Here is a 17,399-nt window from a genome sequence, read left to right on the forward strand (position 1 = left end):
ATTGATGAAACCAAAAACTTATCATATGAGAAAAATAAATTAAGTGGATGAAATTCTTCAGGGAAAAAAAACACAATTTATAAATATAAAGATAAGACAAATGATATTCCTACCAATTCTACAAATAAAACAAGGATATTATAAACAATCTTGCAAGTTAGATGGAATTGATTAAATTCCAGTCAAGAATAAATAATTACCTAAATAGTCCTATAAATTAAAAAAAAAAGTTATCTGTAGTTACAGATCATTCCTCAACCAGATGCTTTCATTGATGTATTCTACCAAACTATTTACAAGGTAAAAATACCAATTCTATACAATGCCTTCTAGAAAACGGAAGAGGAGGAAATACTTTCAGACTCTTTAAGTGAGACCAATATTACTCTGATACCAAATCAGGCAAAGGTATTACAAGAATATAAAACTGGACCATTATTCACCATGAATACAGACTCAAGAAGGTAAAGTAAACAGAATAAAAATATTTCACTTTGAGTATAAGTATTACAAATATGAAAGAAAAAAGCCAGAATCTCTGAGAAAAATTTGCAAATCACGTCTGAATAAGGATTTGTATTCAAAATGCATAAACTCTTTCTGCTCATAATTAGAAGACATCCAACGCAAAAGTACTTTAAGAGTGCTTTTAAAGATGTTCATCATCATTAGTCATTAGGAAAATAAATACCACATCCACGCTGAGAAACGGTTTCACATACACTAGAGTGGTTTTAATACAAAGGAAAGAAAATAACAAATATTGAAAAGAATGTGAATAGAAAGGGACACTCCTATATTGCTGGGAACGGAAAATTGTGCAGTCACTTTGGAAAGCAGTTTGGAACTTTTTAAGAAGACGAACATATATTTACCATAAAACCCAGCAATTGCATTCCTAGGTATCTACCCAAAAGAAATGAAAATACATGCCCCCACAAATATTTGTATGAATGAATATTCATTTAAAAAGTATTCCTGCTAGGTCAAGGTGAAAATAGAACAAATGCTCATAAACTATTAAGTGAATAAACCCAGTGTGATATATCCAGGCACTGGAATAAAGAGAACGAACAAGTGGACTTCCCTGATGATCCAGAGTTGAAGACTTCACATTCCAATGCAGAAGGCACAGCTTCTATCCCTGGTTGGAGAGCTAAGATCTCACATGGCTTGTGACCAAAAATCCAAAACAGAATACCGGAGCAACATTGTAACAAATTCAATTAATGATTTTAAAAAATGGTCCACCTCAAAAAAAAAAAAAAAAAAGGAAATCTTAAAAAAAAAAAAAAAGAAAAAACTATAGGTGTATCCCATAGTATGGATGAACCTAAAGACAGTGTGTTATCATGCATAAAACAACTTTTTCTGTAAATATTTCAGGCTTGCCAGCCACATACAATCTCTATAGCATATTTTTTTCTTCTTTTCTTTTCTACAATCTTTTAATGATGTAAGAACTAGTCTTCGTTTACAGGCCCTGGGCTTTAATTGGCCCACAGTGTGGTTTGTCATTCCCAGTGCTAAGTGAAATAAGCCAGATATGAAAAACCACAAAGTTCAAAGGAATACCTACAGTGTGCTGCCTTTTGTGTAAGAAAAAAGTTGGGATAAGAAATATATCTGGATATACTCATTTGTGCAAAAAGAAACACAGGAGGATGAATCAGTAACCCTGCCATCTTGAGGTCTGTCCTCGGCAGGGAGTCTGTGGGAATGGCTAGAAAAGCATGGGGGCGTGTCAGCTCTTCGAGCTCACCTTTCTATAGAGTTCCAACTTTCAGAATCATGCCATCCTTTCACACACAAACATAAGATAAAATTGGCAGTGAAGGTGGGAAAAGGATGGAATAGAAATGCAAACAAATAAATCTTGCCATATTTAAAGTGAATAACATAACTATGCTAACTGAGAAGAGGGCCCAGACCAGGTATATACTGCCGACAGTCTGTTGGAGATTCCATAGCATCTCCAAAAGAAACATAAAGACAGGCTAAAGACAAAATAAACCATAAAAAATATGTAGTTTGTCTGTGAACAAAATAATTTCTAAAAAGTTTAAAAATAAATTATTTATAAAGCATTTTAAGATTATTTTTAAAGACAGTATTATCATTTCTATCTTACACATAAAGAAGTGGAGATTGACATCATGGTAACAAAACAGCAGATTACATGGCCTGAACCCTTAATTTCTTAGTTTGTAGTACAGGCAGCTTTTAATTTTCTGTGGTAGTTTGAGAAAGAAATATGATGTTTAATAAATTATGAAAAGTTATGTTAATTTATCATTTTTTCTTTCTACTGAACAATTTTTTCTGTCAGGTATTTTGGAGTCAAGCAAGATGGCAGGGTAGTAATAACTTGAGGATTTGTGTAACTCATGTCTGGAAGTGCCTGTTTTGCTTCTCAGAATTTGAACCTTACAAAATTTACAATAATTTAAGATCCTCCATTTCCCTCTATAAATTAAGATGAACAATATTCCTGGTTAGAAGCTGAAAGCATTAAGTTAAATAATTAATTTTAATAGCCAAAAATAAATCTAAGCACATCGAGTCTTTGGGAAATGATTATTTATTCGTATTGTTTGTGTTTGCAAGGACATAAGCAGTAACTTCATTTTCTTTAGCAGCTCCTACTATATTTTGATAAAAAAATATGGACAGTTGGGAATTCCATGACAGTTAGGACTGTCAGGACAGGTTAGGACTCTGTGCTTCCATTGCCAAGGGATTCAATCCCTGGTTGGAGAACCAAGATCCCACAAGACGCTCAGCGAGACCAAAAAACAAGACAAACAACTCAAAAATATCAACAGTGGATGAAAAGACTAAGGAATTCTGTGGACTTAGTTCCAAGGTTCAGAAGAAGAAAAGAAGAAATTATCTCTTTCTTTGTATAAGTACGCTCTTGGATCTGCTTCAAGGTTGGGGGGGGGGGGCGGGGGCGGAATAGAGATGAAAAAAGATCTGAGCAGTGATGGAGAGTTGTATGGAGAAGAAAAAGTGTCTTTAAGTGAAAAATCTACTTTGCAACTTGCAAGGAAAGTGATATCTTGAGATGAAGTAATGAAAATTTCTTTAGGCCAACACATGATAAATTGCCATAAGAGCTTTTTAGCTGTAACACCAGGTTTAATCATGTTGGGAACTAAAAGGATCCCAAATGCATAAAATCCTCCTTTAACCAAAATGAAATTACACTGCCGAATGTGCATGCTCTGTACCGAGAAAGTGCAAACTGGAATATTTATGAGAATCCATTTGTAAATGACACTAAGTGATTGCTAGAAAAATGGCTAAATACGCAATTTAAAAGAAGAGGCCAAATATACTTTACCCTTGGGAGATTGCAAAAGTTTTGAGGCATCTGTGTGCTTTTTATAGCCCAGGGAATGAGAAATAGCATTTTGGGAAAGAGGCATGTTGGTATAGTCCAGGATCTATCTGAATCTCTTTTTTCTCACCTGTGAAATGGTGAGTTTAGAAGAGCAGTTTCGGTCTCTCTTCATCTAAAGGTCTATTCTATGTAAAGATAAGTATATAATTCTAATCAATTATGTAGTACACTTTATAAAAATAAATCGTGTATTTTAACAATTCTTTATATAAATTTACCATAGGAAATAGATGATGAATGAGCTGCTCAATCAGTCATACTCAATGCACAGTATGTGATCACATTAAAATATAGAAAAGGACTGGAAAGATACATTTCTAGGTGATAATAGTTATCTCCATGCAGTGGGATCATTTATTGTTTTTCATATTTGGCTTATCTCTATTTTGTCAGATTTATTGGGTAGTGAAATTTGCAAATCCACCCTTTGCTAAAATCTATCAGCATTTGACATAAACAATGTTGATGACAATGATACCTTTAGGGTGTCTTAACAATGACACAAAGCAGTGTGTATGGAATACCTAATACAGTTCAATATTAAGTATATACGATTGGTAACAATAACAATTGATTCCTTTTCCCTTACTCGAGGCTGATTCTACTCCTTTGTGAGACATTATCAACCCTCTCAAGGCTGTCATTCAGTCATGCACACCACCGGTTTCCATAACTTTACCCTCACTAACAGCCTGCCTGAGCTATAGAACATACACTCTCGAGGACTCTCTGATCCCACATCTGCTGCTCTTCGTAAAACAGAATCTGATCTTTCTTTGCCCTAACAACATAAAGTATGTTCTGATGCATTATACCACTTTTATATCAGAGTGACAGGAAAATGACCCGCCTAATCCTCTTTCATTGTTTCATAGTGTTCAACTAATACCTTAAGCTCAGAAATAAGTTCCACACGTAGTAAAACACTAGGAAAAAAAAAAAAGTCCATTTGTCAGTATGTGCTTAACCATCTTCACCAAAATAATAGCTTAAGGGGTTGATGTCAGACCCTACAGTAATATAAATACTCCAGATGCCCTCAGAGGCCCCATGATGACTTCTCATACCTCTTCAGAATTACTTGACAATTTTACCCCTGGGATCAAGGATGCTGGAGAAGTGGCAGCAAGTTCCTCCTGTTTCTTTTCCACCTTTGCCATTCTCCAGTGACTTTTGCAAGATTAGAATAAGATGGTCTAGTGAATACACTATTTATAGTTTTAAAAATTATTTTTCACTTCTGAAGTAAACTTTTTTACATTCTTAGTGATTTGTTGTATTTAGAAAATGATGTGTGTGTGTTTTTCTAGAAGCTTAAAGCACTAGCCATGTAAAGTGTTATTTTTAATAAATACTTCTCAGATCAGTCTGCAATTTATTGAGCTTCAGGAAAATGACTGCTTCCCTCCATTATCTACACAAGCACCTTCAGGAATAAACTGCATGATACATTAGCTCTTTACTCATTTACTGAGCATTGTTGGATGCACACCTCAATAAGCTGTCCAGAAATTTCCATGTTTGCTCTTGGCACTCTGCTGACTCATCTTCCAATTCCCCTTAATGCCTAGTCATGTGACTAAGATCCATGCAATGAAGGGAGCTGAAGTGATAGATATCCTGCAAGTGACCTCTTATTTAAGTCTTCTGTGCAATCAAGCATGCATGTGCAATCCCTCCTAATTAATTCATCCCCAGGAGCAAAAGTATCCAGTGAGTGGTTAGGAGACTCAAGGGAGGGGTAGAGCCTGAGGAGTTGAGGGCCTTCTCTTTGCCCTGTCAATCTACATCACTCCATTGAGATGCAGGTGGGAAACCTGTGGAGTAAACTGCTGGGATTTGTATATGCTGTTTGTTTCAGCAGTTAGCATATTCTACAAATATCATGCCTTTTGCCAGTTTCAACGTAAAATCAAACAAGGGCTGCTACTGCCCTAACTAATGTGCTTATGACATGCAGTCCCATAAACTAGAAGCTCACGTGTCAACTCGCACTTTTAATGATGCTGTGGGCAACAAGCTGCTATAATCAAATTTGAGCTATTACATTTCTGACTCAATTTACATAATATGAACCACATGGGGTGGAGAGGTTATATCTGGAGCAGGAGAGGATGATTAGATTTTTTAAACAAATTGCGCATAGAAAGTATAATCAGGATTGGATTGATTCATGGAACAAGGTTTTTGTTTTTGTTTTTTTCCCAGCTAGGTTTTGTCCTTAGAGACTTGAAGAAATCAGAGGTTCACTCTCTGTGGCCCTTTTAGTCCTCCTTGGTCAGTGTAGCCTGTGTTCCCTAATATGCTCATAAGATTCCATAATATAGTGTGATTTTCATTTAAAATGCATACCTATTTTAGAAAATACATCACTTGCAGTAATTTGCACTGCACTCTAAAGAGCATTGAAAAGACATAAACTCTTTTAAATAAATGTATAATCTGGAATGTATCTCATTTTGAAAGCTAGCAGATGTTTGTTTATTTTGTAAAAAGTTACTAAGTATTTCACATAAGAGCACTGGGTCTCTAACACAATGCGTGTTCACACATGCACACACACACACATACACACACACACACACAAATTGTCACTAAATGACCATTCTACCTCTCAGGCTGCTATTGCACACTGAGGACACATCTCTCTGGAAATCTGCACTGCTTTCTCTAATAAAAACCACAAAGAGCCGAGTCAAAGACCCAGAGGGGGCGCAGTAATATCTGTGACAGGTGTTTTCTGTTCCTCACAAAAGCCCTGGGTATTACCTATGGAGAAAGGAGGGATTACGTTTTGTGAGCTAAATCTCCAGGTTGTCTTTTAGAACACTGGTTTCCAACATTTTCTCATTTATCAGCCCCAGTATTTATCACTAAGGACTTGTTTTTGTCATGGGTTGTTTTGAGGATTTTAATCTATCAAAATGTGTTTACGAACAGCTGCAGGAGGGAACAGTGGCCATTCTTGGGGGAGGACAGGGGCAGGGGCCTTGCGGAGCGTGGATTCGACCCCGTCAGGCTCCGGTAGGGGGCGGCTGTGGTGACAGGTCTGATAGTTTCAAAGCCCTAAAGTTTCATGGTTCTGCCGAGTATCTAGAATAGAAAAAGCACAAGAGACGTTCTCGACGACCCTAAATGGTAACAAGCATTTTTCAGATTCCATCGGAGCTAAGCCCAAGGTAAACTGAATTCTTTTTTTTTTTTCCTAAAGGTTTTTATGCACCTTTTTAATTAAAAATATTTTAAGGAGTATAGTTGCTTTAGGGCTTCCTAGCAGACACTAGCGGTAAAGAACCCGCCTGCCAATGCAGGAGACACAGGAGACTTGGGTTCGATCCCTGGGTCAGGAAGATCCCTTGGAGAAGGAAATGGCAACCCACTCCAGTATTCTTGCTTGGAGAATTCCATGGACAGAGAAGCCTGGAGGTCTATAGTCCATGGGGTCACAAAGAGTCAGTCACAACTGAAGTGACAGGATGCCCATAGTTGCTTACAAATGTTGTGTTGGTTTCTACTGTACAGCAAAGTAAATCAGCTATACAGTTACACATGTCCCTTCTTTTTGGACTTTCTACCCATTCAGGTCATCGTAGAAACGGACATAATATACATTGTTTTATGTTGCTAAATTAATTAACATAGAAAGCATTAAAATAATAGAGAAAATGAATGAAACCCAAAGCTAGTTGGAAAAGATGAATAAATGTGACAAACTTCTGTTGAGGCTAATTAGTAATGCAAGGAGAAGAGATACAAGTTAAAAATAGCTGACATATACAATGGGACTGCGATGTAGATTCTGTAGTAAATGGAAAATAAATGTGCATTAAGAACTGTATGCCCATAAATTTGATATCTTAGAGAAAGGTAAATTTGTGAGTTATAAGCTACCAAATTTCACTAATGAAAAAATAAACTGAGTAGTTTTCTATCTTCTAAATATATCGAATTTATAGTTTAATTTCTTTCACAAACAAAGCTTCAGATTCAAATTGTTTTCAATGGGGTAAATCAACATAATACCTAAAGAAAAATAATGGCAATTCTACAAGAATCATCTGGAAAACTGAGGACAAGGAAAAGGTTTCTCATCTAATTTTACAGAATTACCCTGATGCTGACACATGCCAAAGCTATTAAAAAAAAAAAAGCTGCAAACATTTTTTTCAAGAAACTAAATGCAAATATTATTGAGACTATTAATGAAGTAAATCCATATATATGGATATTTGTATATGTGTATATATGTATATATATCATAAGATGAGGAAGATTGCACCATGATTAAGATTACATTACAAGCAAACACGAGTTCATTAGAGAAACAGTTTGATATATTAAAAATAATGCAATTCACCATATGAATAGACTAGAAAGGAAAAACTGTATGATCTCAATAGGTACAAAAAGGTATTTGGAAAAATTCATCAGTTATAAAAGGAAAAAAGATAAAACTAGGAACAGAGAGGAATTTATTTCTGTAAATAAGAAATCATCTTTTTAAATTTTATAACTAGCATCATACTAAATTATGAAGGAACGTTTTACCAATTTTATTCTACATTCTACTGGAGCTCCTAGTTAGGGAAACAAGAAAAAGAAAAAAAAGAGAAATAAATAAAAGGCATACAAATTGGAAAGTAAAGAGTAAGCCTCTGTTTGCAAACATGATAGCCTATAGAAAGGCTAAAGTCATCTGTAGAAACAGTACCAGGAACTTTTAAGGAAATAAGTAAGATACTAGAGCAACACACAAAAATCAGTTATATTTCTATACACTAGCAAGAAACCACAGGACATTTAACTTAGAAAGCAATCAATTTAAAATAACTTTAACTAATTGGAAATACTCAGAATAAATTTAACAAATTTAAAAAAATTGACCAGTGACGACTGAAAAAAAAATTGCTGAAAGTAATTTCACAAAAGGAGAGCTATATACTATATTTATAGATTGTAAGACTCAATAGTCTAAAACATCCTATCCTCCAAATAGACCTATAGAGGCCATATAATTCCAATTTAAAATTCAGCACTTTTGCTAAATTAACAAGATAATTCTAAAATTCTTATGGAATGTAAGGATATAGAAGTGTCAAAACACTTCTGGAAAGGAAGGAGAAATGAACCACCTGATTTTAAGATTTAATATAAAATGACTGTATCCAAAACAGTGAAATATTAAAGTAGCAATAGAATAGATAAATAGAAAAGAATCAAGTTTTGAAACAGACCTATACATATATAGTCATTTGAATTTTTGATGTATAAAGTTAATTAAATGGGAAAGTGTTATTCAATCACTAGGTCATGTTCAACTCTTTGCGATCCCCTGGACTATAGCCCACTAGGCTACTCTGCCTGTGGGGTTTCCCAGGCAGGAACATTTCAGCAAGTTGCCATTTTACTTCTGGGGATCTTCCCTACCCAAGGATCTTCATCAGATGATACTGGAAATGTTGTATATCCATATCCACTAAAAGAAAATGAATGTGATCCCTTACCTTGGAACTTCTACAATAATTACAATGGATCACAGTCCTAAAGTTAAAAAATAGAATTATAAATCTACAGAATAACTTATGGGAGAAAATCTTATGAAATGTAACGGGTAGAACCCAAAATGAATCTGAGAGATATCCACTCCTCTGTGTACATACACCTTTCCCCAAGTATTTATTGAACACTAATCTAGCAAGCCTGGGTTCTTCCTGGAGAAACACATTTTAAACATGGGAGAGATTTGATGGGAGGAAGACTCTCCAATGCTGACTTTGGAAACAGAAGAGACCAGAGGCAAGGAATTTGGGTAGTGTCAAGGAATTGAGAGTGATGCCCAGCTGATAGCTAGCAAGGAGATAGGGTACTCAGTCCTACAAATAATTAGGAACTGAATTTTGCCACACACTTGAGCTTAGAAGAGAATCACCAACTACAAATGAGAACAGAGCCTTGCTAAAACCTTGATTTTTCCCTTGTGATGTTCTGAGCTGAGAAGGAGGACACAATATATCAGTACTTCTAACTAACCCAACTAATAAATGGACATTGATTTAAAATATTAAGACTGTGTGATTTGTTATACAATAGTAGAAAACTAACATGGGTGACTTTTAGCTAGACAAGTATCTCTTAGGACACAAAATGCATAAATCAGCCCCCTCCCCAGAATTCTATGGTGCATTTAATCAAAATCAAATACTTCTGCTCCTTCAAAGATGTTTAAGAAAATCAAAACAGACCACAGCCTGTTATATAATACTGGTAAATATGTCCATGTAACAAATAATCGTTATATTAATAAAACTTTAAAAATACAAGAAGGTAATATACAACTCATTAAAAATGAATAGAGGTTCTGAAAGAACATTTCTCCAAAGAAGAGATGACAAAAACCAATAAGCACATGAAAAACTATTCAATATGATCAATTATTTGATAAACGCAAATTAAAACCACCTTTAGATACACATCACTAGGGTGACTAATCTCTTACTATAAAAATAATAGAATTTTAAAACATTCAATAATATTATTAAATTCTACTTAAGTATCAGGGCATTCCTGGTGGCTCAGTGTAAAGAATCTACCTGCAATGCAAGAGACACGGCTTTGAACGCTGGGTCAGGGAGATCCCCTGGAGAAGGAAATGGCAACTCGCTCCAGTATTCTTGCCTGAGAAATCTCATGGCCAGAGGAGCCTGGTGTGCTACAGTCTATGGTGTCACAAAAGAGTTTGACACAAATCAGTGGCTAAACAACCACAACCAGTAAGTATCGAAGGTTTCTCCAAGACATATGAGACTGAAAAACAACTAGTTTGTGTGGCTATTTTTCTGCTTCTTGAAAAGTCCACATTCTTTTCTAAAATGCCCAGAGAATTCTGAGTTGAGGTGTTTCTGTTCTTTAATTCAGTAACGAATCTGGGCTCCTTGTTGTGTGTTGTCTCTGTTTCATAGCACATAAACCAAATATGAAAGTCAGAATTTCCTTGATTATCAAAATAAAATGTACGGACATTCAAACATACAGTTCAGGTCAGTAGCTCAGTCCTGTCCGACACTTTGCACCCCATGAACTGCAGCACGCCAGGCCTCCCTGTTCATCACCAACTCCTGGAGTTCACTCAGACTCATGTCCATCGAGTCAGTGATGCCATCCAGCCATCTCATCTTCTGTCTTCTCCTTTTCCTCCTGCCCCCAATCCCTCCCAGCACCAGGGTCTTTTCCAATGAGTCAACTCTTCACATGAGGTGGCCAAAGTACTGGAGTTTCAGCTTTAGCATCATTCCTTCCAAAGAAATCCCAGGGCTGATCTCCTTCAGAATGGACTGGTTGGATGGAGCTAAGTATAATTTAAATTATTTTCATAGCTATTGGTAAGACTTTAATTTTTTATAAATTATGGTTTATTTTCTATGAAGAACAATATCTTATATTCCATCTTCTACCTTGATTCAACCAGTCTAATATGAGACCTAGAAAGGGATATCTACAAAGTACTGGAGTTTCAGATTTAGAATCAGTCCTTCCAAAGAACACCCAGGGCTGATCTCCTTTAGAATGGACTAGTCGGATCTCCTTGCAGTCCAAGAGACTCTCAAGAGTCTTCTCCAACACCACAGTTCAAAAGCATCAATTCTTCGGCACTCAGCTTTCTTCACAGTCCAACTCTCACATCCATACATGACCACTGGAAAAACCATAGCCTTGACTAGACGGACCTTTGTTGGCAAATTAATGTCTCTGCTTTTGAATATGCTATCTAGGTTGGTCATAACTTTTCTTCCAAGGAGTAAGCGTCTTTTAATTTCATGGCTGCAGTCACCATCTGCAGTGATTTTGGAGCCCCCAAAAATAAAGTCTGACACTGTTTCCACTGTTTCCCCATCTATTTCCCGTGACGTGATGGGACCAGATGCTATGATCTTCATTTTCTGAATATTGAGCTTTATGTCAACCTTTTCAAACACACATATATACATAAAAGCTTTCTTACACAAAGCACTTATTAGTATCACAGACAATTGATAGGTTGTACATGGTGTATAGATGGAAGAGATATTTATGTTTTGGCAACATGGATAACTTCAAATTTAATATTAGCTGTCTCTGTTGTGACTCGTAAACTCAACTTTTATTCCATAAGGTTAAAAGCTATGAAAAACCTAGGCAGCATATTAAAAAGGAGAGATATTACTTTGCTGACAAAGGTCCATCTAGTCAAAACTATTTTTATCCACTGCTCAGTGTTCAGTTCAGTCACCCAGTCACATCTGACTCTTTGCAACCCCATGGACTACAGCACAACAGGCATCCCTGTCCTTCACCAACTACCAGAGCCTACACAAACTCATGTCCATAGCGTCAGTCAGGCCATCCAACCATCTCATCCTCTGCTGCGGTAGTCATATATGGATGTGAGAGCTGAACCATAAAAAGGCTGAAACACCAAAGAACTGATGCTTTTGAACTGTGGTGCCAGAGGAGACTCTTGGGTGTCCCCTGGACAAGAAGATTAAACCAGTCAATCCTAAAGGAAATCAACCCTGAATAGTCATTGGAAGGACTGATGCGGAAGCTGAAGCTCCAATACTGTGGCCACTTGATGCCAAGAGCCAACTCATTGGAAAGACCCTGATGCTGCAAAAGATTAAAGGCAGGAGGAGAAGGGACGACAGAGGATGAGATGGCTGGATGGCATCACCAACTCAGTAGACGTGAGTTTGAGCAAACTCCAGGAGCTGGTGAAGAACAGGGAAGCCTGGCCTGCTGTCGGCCATGGGGTCACAAAGAGTTAGATATGACCGTGTGACTAAACAATGACAATAATTCCATACAGAGTAATTCCATACAGAGTAATATGCTCCACTCAGAGGTAATTCATTCTTTACAAGCAAGCTGATGTCTGCTGCAGAAATAACCCATCAAGGGAATCTTTTGAAGAAGGACTACTGGTGAAAGAAAAAATTAGTTTTGGGGGTCCTGAGTTTCTGAGTAGGCCTAATATTGCTCATCCGTCTGCCCATCTTTAGTATGCTGAGCCTCTGAGGGACTGATAGGAAGTGACCAAATGTGCTATAGAGTTGGTCTGAATAGTGAGGATTATTATCGCTAGGAGTCAGACATGACTGAGCGACTTCACTTTCAGTTTTCATTTTCATGCATTGGAGAAGGAAATGGCAACCCACTCCAGTGTTCTTGCCTGGAGAATCGCAGGGACGGGGCAGCCTGGGGGCTGCCATCGCTGGGATCGCACAGAGTCGGACATGACTAAAGCAACTTAGCAGCAGCAGCAGCAGCAGCAGCAGCAGCAGCAGCAGCAGCAGCAGCAGCAGCAGCAGCAGCAGCATTATCAGGAAGGTTTCCAAATAAGTGATTTAAGGAAGATCCTAATATAAGCAAGGTGAAAAGACAGCCTTCTGAATGGGAGAAAATAATAGCAAATGAAGCAACTGACAAACAACTAATCTCAAAAACATATAAGCAACTTATGCAGCTCAATTCCAGAAAAATAAACAACCCAATCAAAAATGGGCCAAAGAACTAAATAGACATTTCTCCAAAGAAGACATATGGATGGCTAACAAACACATGAAAAGATGCTCAACATCACTCATTATTAGAGAAATGCAAATTAAAACCACAATGAGGTACCACTTCACACCAGTCAGAATGGCTGCGATCCAAAAATCTGCAAGCAATAAATGCTGGAGAGGGTGTGGAGAAAGGGAACCCTCCTACACTGTTGGTGGGAATGCAAACTAGTACAGCCACTATGGAGAACAGTGTGGAGATTCCTTAAAAATTGCAAATAGAACTCCCTTATGACCCAGCAATCCCACTTCCGGGCATACACACCGAGGAAACCAGAATGGAAAGAGACACATGTACCCCAATGTTCATCACAGCACTATTTATAATAGCCAGGACATGGAAGCAACCTAGATGTCCATCAGCAGAGGAATGGATAAGAAAGCTGTGGTACATATACACAATGGAGTGTTACTCAGCCATTAAAACGAATACATTTGAATCAGTTCTGATGAGATGGATGAAACTGGAGCCGATTATACAGAGTGAAGTAAGCCAGAAAGAAAAACACCAATACAGTATACTAACACATATATATGGAATTTAGAAAGATGGCAATGACGACCCTGTATGCAAGACAGCAAAAGAGACACAGATGTGTATAATGGACTTTTGGACTCTGTGGGAGAGGGAGAGGGTGGGATGATTTGGGAGAATGGCATTGAAACATGTATACTATCATGTAAGAATCGAATCGCCAGTCTATGTCTGACGCAGGATACAGCATGCTTGGGGCTGGTGCACGGTGATGACCCAGAGAACTGTTATGGGGAGGGAGGTGGGAGGGGGTTCATGTTTGGGAATGCATGTACACCCGTGGTGGATTCATGTCAATGAATGGCAAAACCAATACAGTATTGTAAAGTAAAATAAAGTAAAAATAAAAATTAAAAAATAAAATAAAATAAATAGGGTTTAAAAGGTAGGAGAATGAATTAAAAGACATTCTTTCAATGGAAGGAAGCTGAGTAAAAGGATTTTGAAATGCAAACTTGCCTGGCCTATGCTGTTTGTAGGTGGAATGCTGAACTGTCTGGGACAAGTGGGTGCATTAATGGTAGCTGATGAGTTTGACACAAATCTGAAGCATATTGTGAAAGGCCCAGATTTTGTAGGCAGATCAAGAATGTTGAACTTTATCCTGAAGACAATGGGGAACTATATTTTAAGTTGGTGGATAATTTTGCCACTTCAGTATTGTAAAGTAAAACAATTTTGTGATGCTACTACTGAGTAAGTTGTGGTCTCATGTGACATAGTTATTGCCCTGTTGCAATCCATTTGCGATCTCCTGGGCCATGAAAGTACTTTTCTAATCTGAGGATGTATGTTCATATCCATCCTCACACATAATTTAAGTGCATTTGCATTTTAACGTGTGCTGAAAAGATACAGAGGATTTTAGTAATGAAATGATTTTAAACAGGACAAATAGAAGTGGTGTATAAATCTGTGGGGATTGTATGGTTTAATAGTCTTAAATGTATTCATGTTGTTGTCAAACAGATCCCCAGAGCTTTTTCATTTTGTAAAACTGAAACTCTGTAGATATTAGATAAAAGCTTGTCTGCCCCTCCACCCCGCACCCCCCCCCCCCCCCCCAGTTTGGGTAACTCATATAAACGAAATCATATAGTAAATGTCTTTTTGTGACTGACATTTCTCAGAATAATTTTTAAACATCTACTAATCTTTAGTAATGTAGGAAAATCCATTTGATTTTAGGCTTTCCAAAAGAACAAAGTGGGTGACTCCAGATTACAAGAACTATTTACCTTTTATCTTTGGTAGTGATATATTCCTTAGAAAAGTTTAGTTACAGCAAGTCAAGTCCTTTTGTAAAATAAGGATTATACAAAATGATTCAATAGTATTTTTCCATTATACATTTAATAGATTTGTAGTTAAATCAATAAACATTTGTTGATTTCCTGCTTTATGTCATATCCTATTTTATCCTCTGGAAATACAGCAGTGAACTGTGGAAAGTTTCATTAGAGAAACTTTCATTGAGTTTATTGTACAGAAGAGTGAGGTAACAATTAAGACAGATAGTTGATAGATACAAGACCATCAGATAATAATAAGTGATGTGAAGACATGATAAAAAGCTGTATACACTAAAAGTGGGAGGCAGCCAAGAAAACCTAGAATAGGGAGTGGGATCTTCAAAGGAGAGCAAAGAGCTAACATGGGGCCTATGACGTATGAGCCCAAGTACAAATTTATTTTGGAAAGTCAATAATAATATATTCATGTTATTTTAAAAATATATCCATACTAGACTAAATGTTCCTGTCTTCATCCATTATTCTGATAAATAATTACTCATCAATATAACAGAGATGTCTCTTTTCCATTTCATGCCCATAAGGTTCAAGACATTTCATCAGCTCATTCCCTTTGGCCTTTAGTGTTTTTGCGCTGCAGTATTGTTGGAAGAATAAAATTAGATGATATTGTATATACTACAAATTATGATTTAAAGATGAGATTACTTCATTATTGTTTATAGGAGTAGAGGTAGTAGTAACAGGAGTAGTATTTATACACTATTATTTATAGATTAACCACCACTTAAAAGCACGTTTCAGCCTTAGCATCACGGGCTTTCATAGCTGAAAGGAACATTTGTGATGATCTTATCACGTTTCTTATGAAAGAGACTAGGTCAGGCCAATCAAATGAGAGATTACTTGTTACAGGGATGCTTGTTCAGTAGATCAAGCCTGACACAAAGTCAAGAGATGCAATGTCTGTGACTGAGAGGGTGGCTGACTGTCTAGCTCTCACAGGGACAGGAAAACCATAATAAAGATGGAAATAGAAACTCTGGTTCTCCCCATCCTCCTTACCCATCGCTAGGGAATAGAAGCTGACTCCCATAGTCAACGGTTTCCTGGGAATAACTGGCAGATTTGCTATGCAATTCAGCATAGATACCAGCCTCTAGAGAATGTGGCAGGCAGATGAAGTTGGATGCCACTTTAATTAAATCTCTGGAGGATCCCAATTACTAGGAGATACCACTGCTCACTTCTTTCAGATATCTGCATATGCAGTCAAGATCAAAGGTGTTTGTAGATGCAAATACCTGTACAACAAACATTATTTGTCTTTAAGGTCTCCTAATCTCCTCAGAGAGTATCCCAAGAATGAAGCTGGGAAAAGCACAAGGTCTTATACATATATTACTGGAGTCTCAGATACAACTTGCCTTTCTGTCTTGAATGTGATGCTGTGTCAATGGGTAAATACCAGTCATCTGGACGTGGGGTTATTTGTTGATGTTAGCCAGAAGGAAAAGTAAGAACCAAAGATAGTGAAGTTGAAAGGTTAATAAGTTTTAATTCAGACTATTTTAATTAGCCAAATGACCTCAGGCAAGATATTTAACTTTTTCTAATCTCATGGGTTTATTTTCCCCCCTCATTTGTAAAATGGAAATAATTATACTAGATTTTGAAGTCACAAATGTAAAATGTACTGCTTCACAGAATTATTTCCAGATACAGGCCAATATCTTTCATTTTTTTGCATCAAGTGAAAATAGCCTTAAGGCTCTGCTCAGGTAGTTGGGCTTGTTTTGACCTAAGATTCACTCCTTGATTTTTCTCTTCTCTTCTCCCTAAGGCAGAAGGCAAAAATGTGCAGGCTCCAGGCCTGAGTTGCTGGGCCAACCATCTTCTGGTTGTGTTAGGGCAATGGGTGGCAGTGTTAGAAAACTGGAGAAAAGTAGAATTTGGACTGTTTTCTTTGTCTCTTTCTGCTTTGAATCATTGGCAGCAAGTGGTATCTTGGCGTCTCTAACTCCTCTTGGACAGGACCACTGTGATTCCAGACACCATAGTTGACTTTGGACACTAGGCTGTAGTAACACCATCCCCTCCTTTGTTCCTCCAACATTTGGGTAGAGGTGACTTTTGATTTGCTAATCTTGGGTGACAAATAATTTATTGATAAACTGTTGTCAAATTAAGAGATTCTGTGGAAGTCAGAAAAATCTAGTTCTAATCCAGAGGAAGAATAAAGCAGTGCCTTTTTAAGATGGGACTATCTGCTAATCACTGTTGTTGTTGCTTACAACCAAATACAATTTTCACAAAAATATTTACAATAGTCACTGTTTAAAAAATAAATGGAACTTTAAACATTAATTGTTTGTGCTGAGCCGTTTAGTTTTGTCCAACTCTTTGCGACCACATGGACTGTAGACCACCAGATTCCTCTGTCCATGGGATTTCCTGGGCAAGAATATTGGAGTGTGTTGCCATTTCCTTCTCCAGGGGATCTTCCTGACCCAGGGACTGAACTCGAGTTTCCTCCACTGGCAGGTGGATTCCTTATCACGCGTTACAGGGGAGGTGCAACCACTGGTAAGATAGAGCATATTTTTTAA

This window comes from Ovis aries, chromosome 23 (assembly GCF_016772045.2).
Source record: "Ovis aries strain OAR_USU_Benz2616 breed Rambouillet chromosome 23, ARS-UI_Ramb_v3.0, whole genome shotgun sequence".
NCBI classification, from domain to species: domain Eukaryota; kingdom Metazoa; phylum Chordata; class Mammalia; order Artiodactyla; family Bovidae; genus Ovis; species Ovis aries.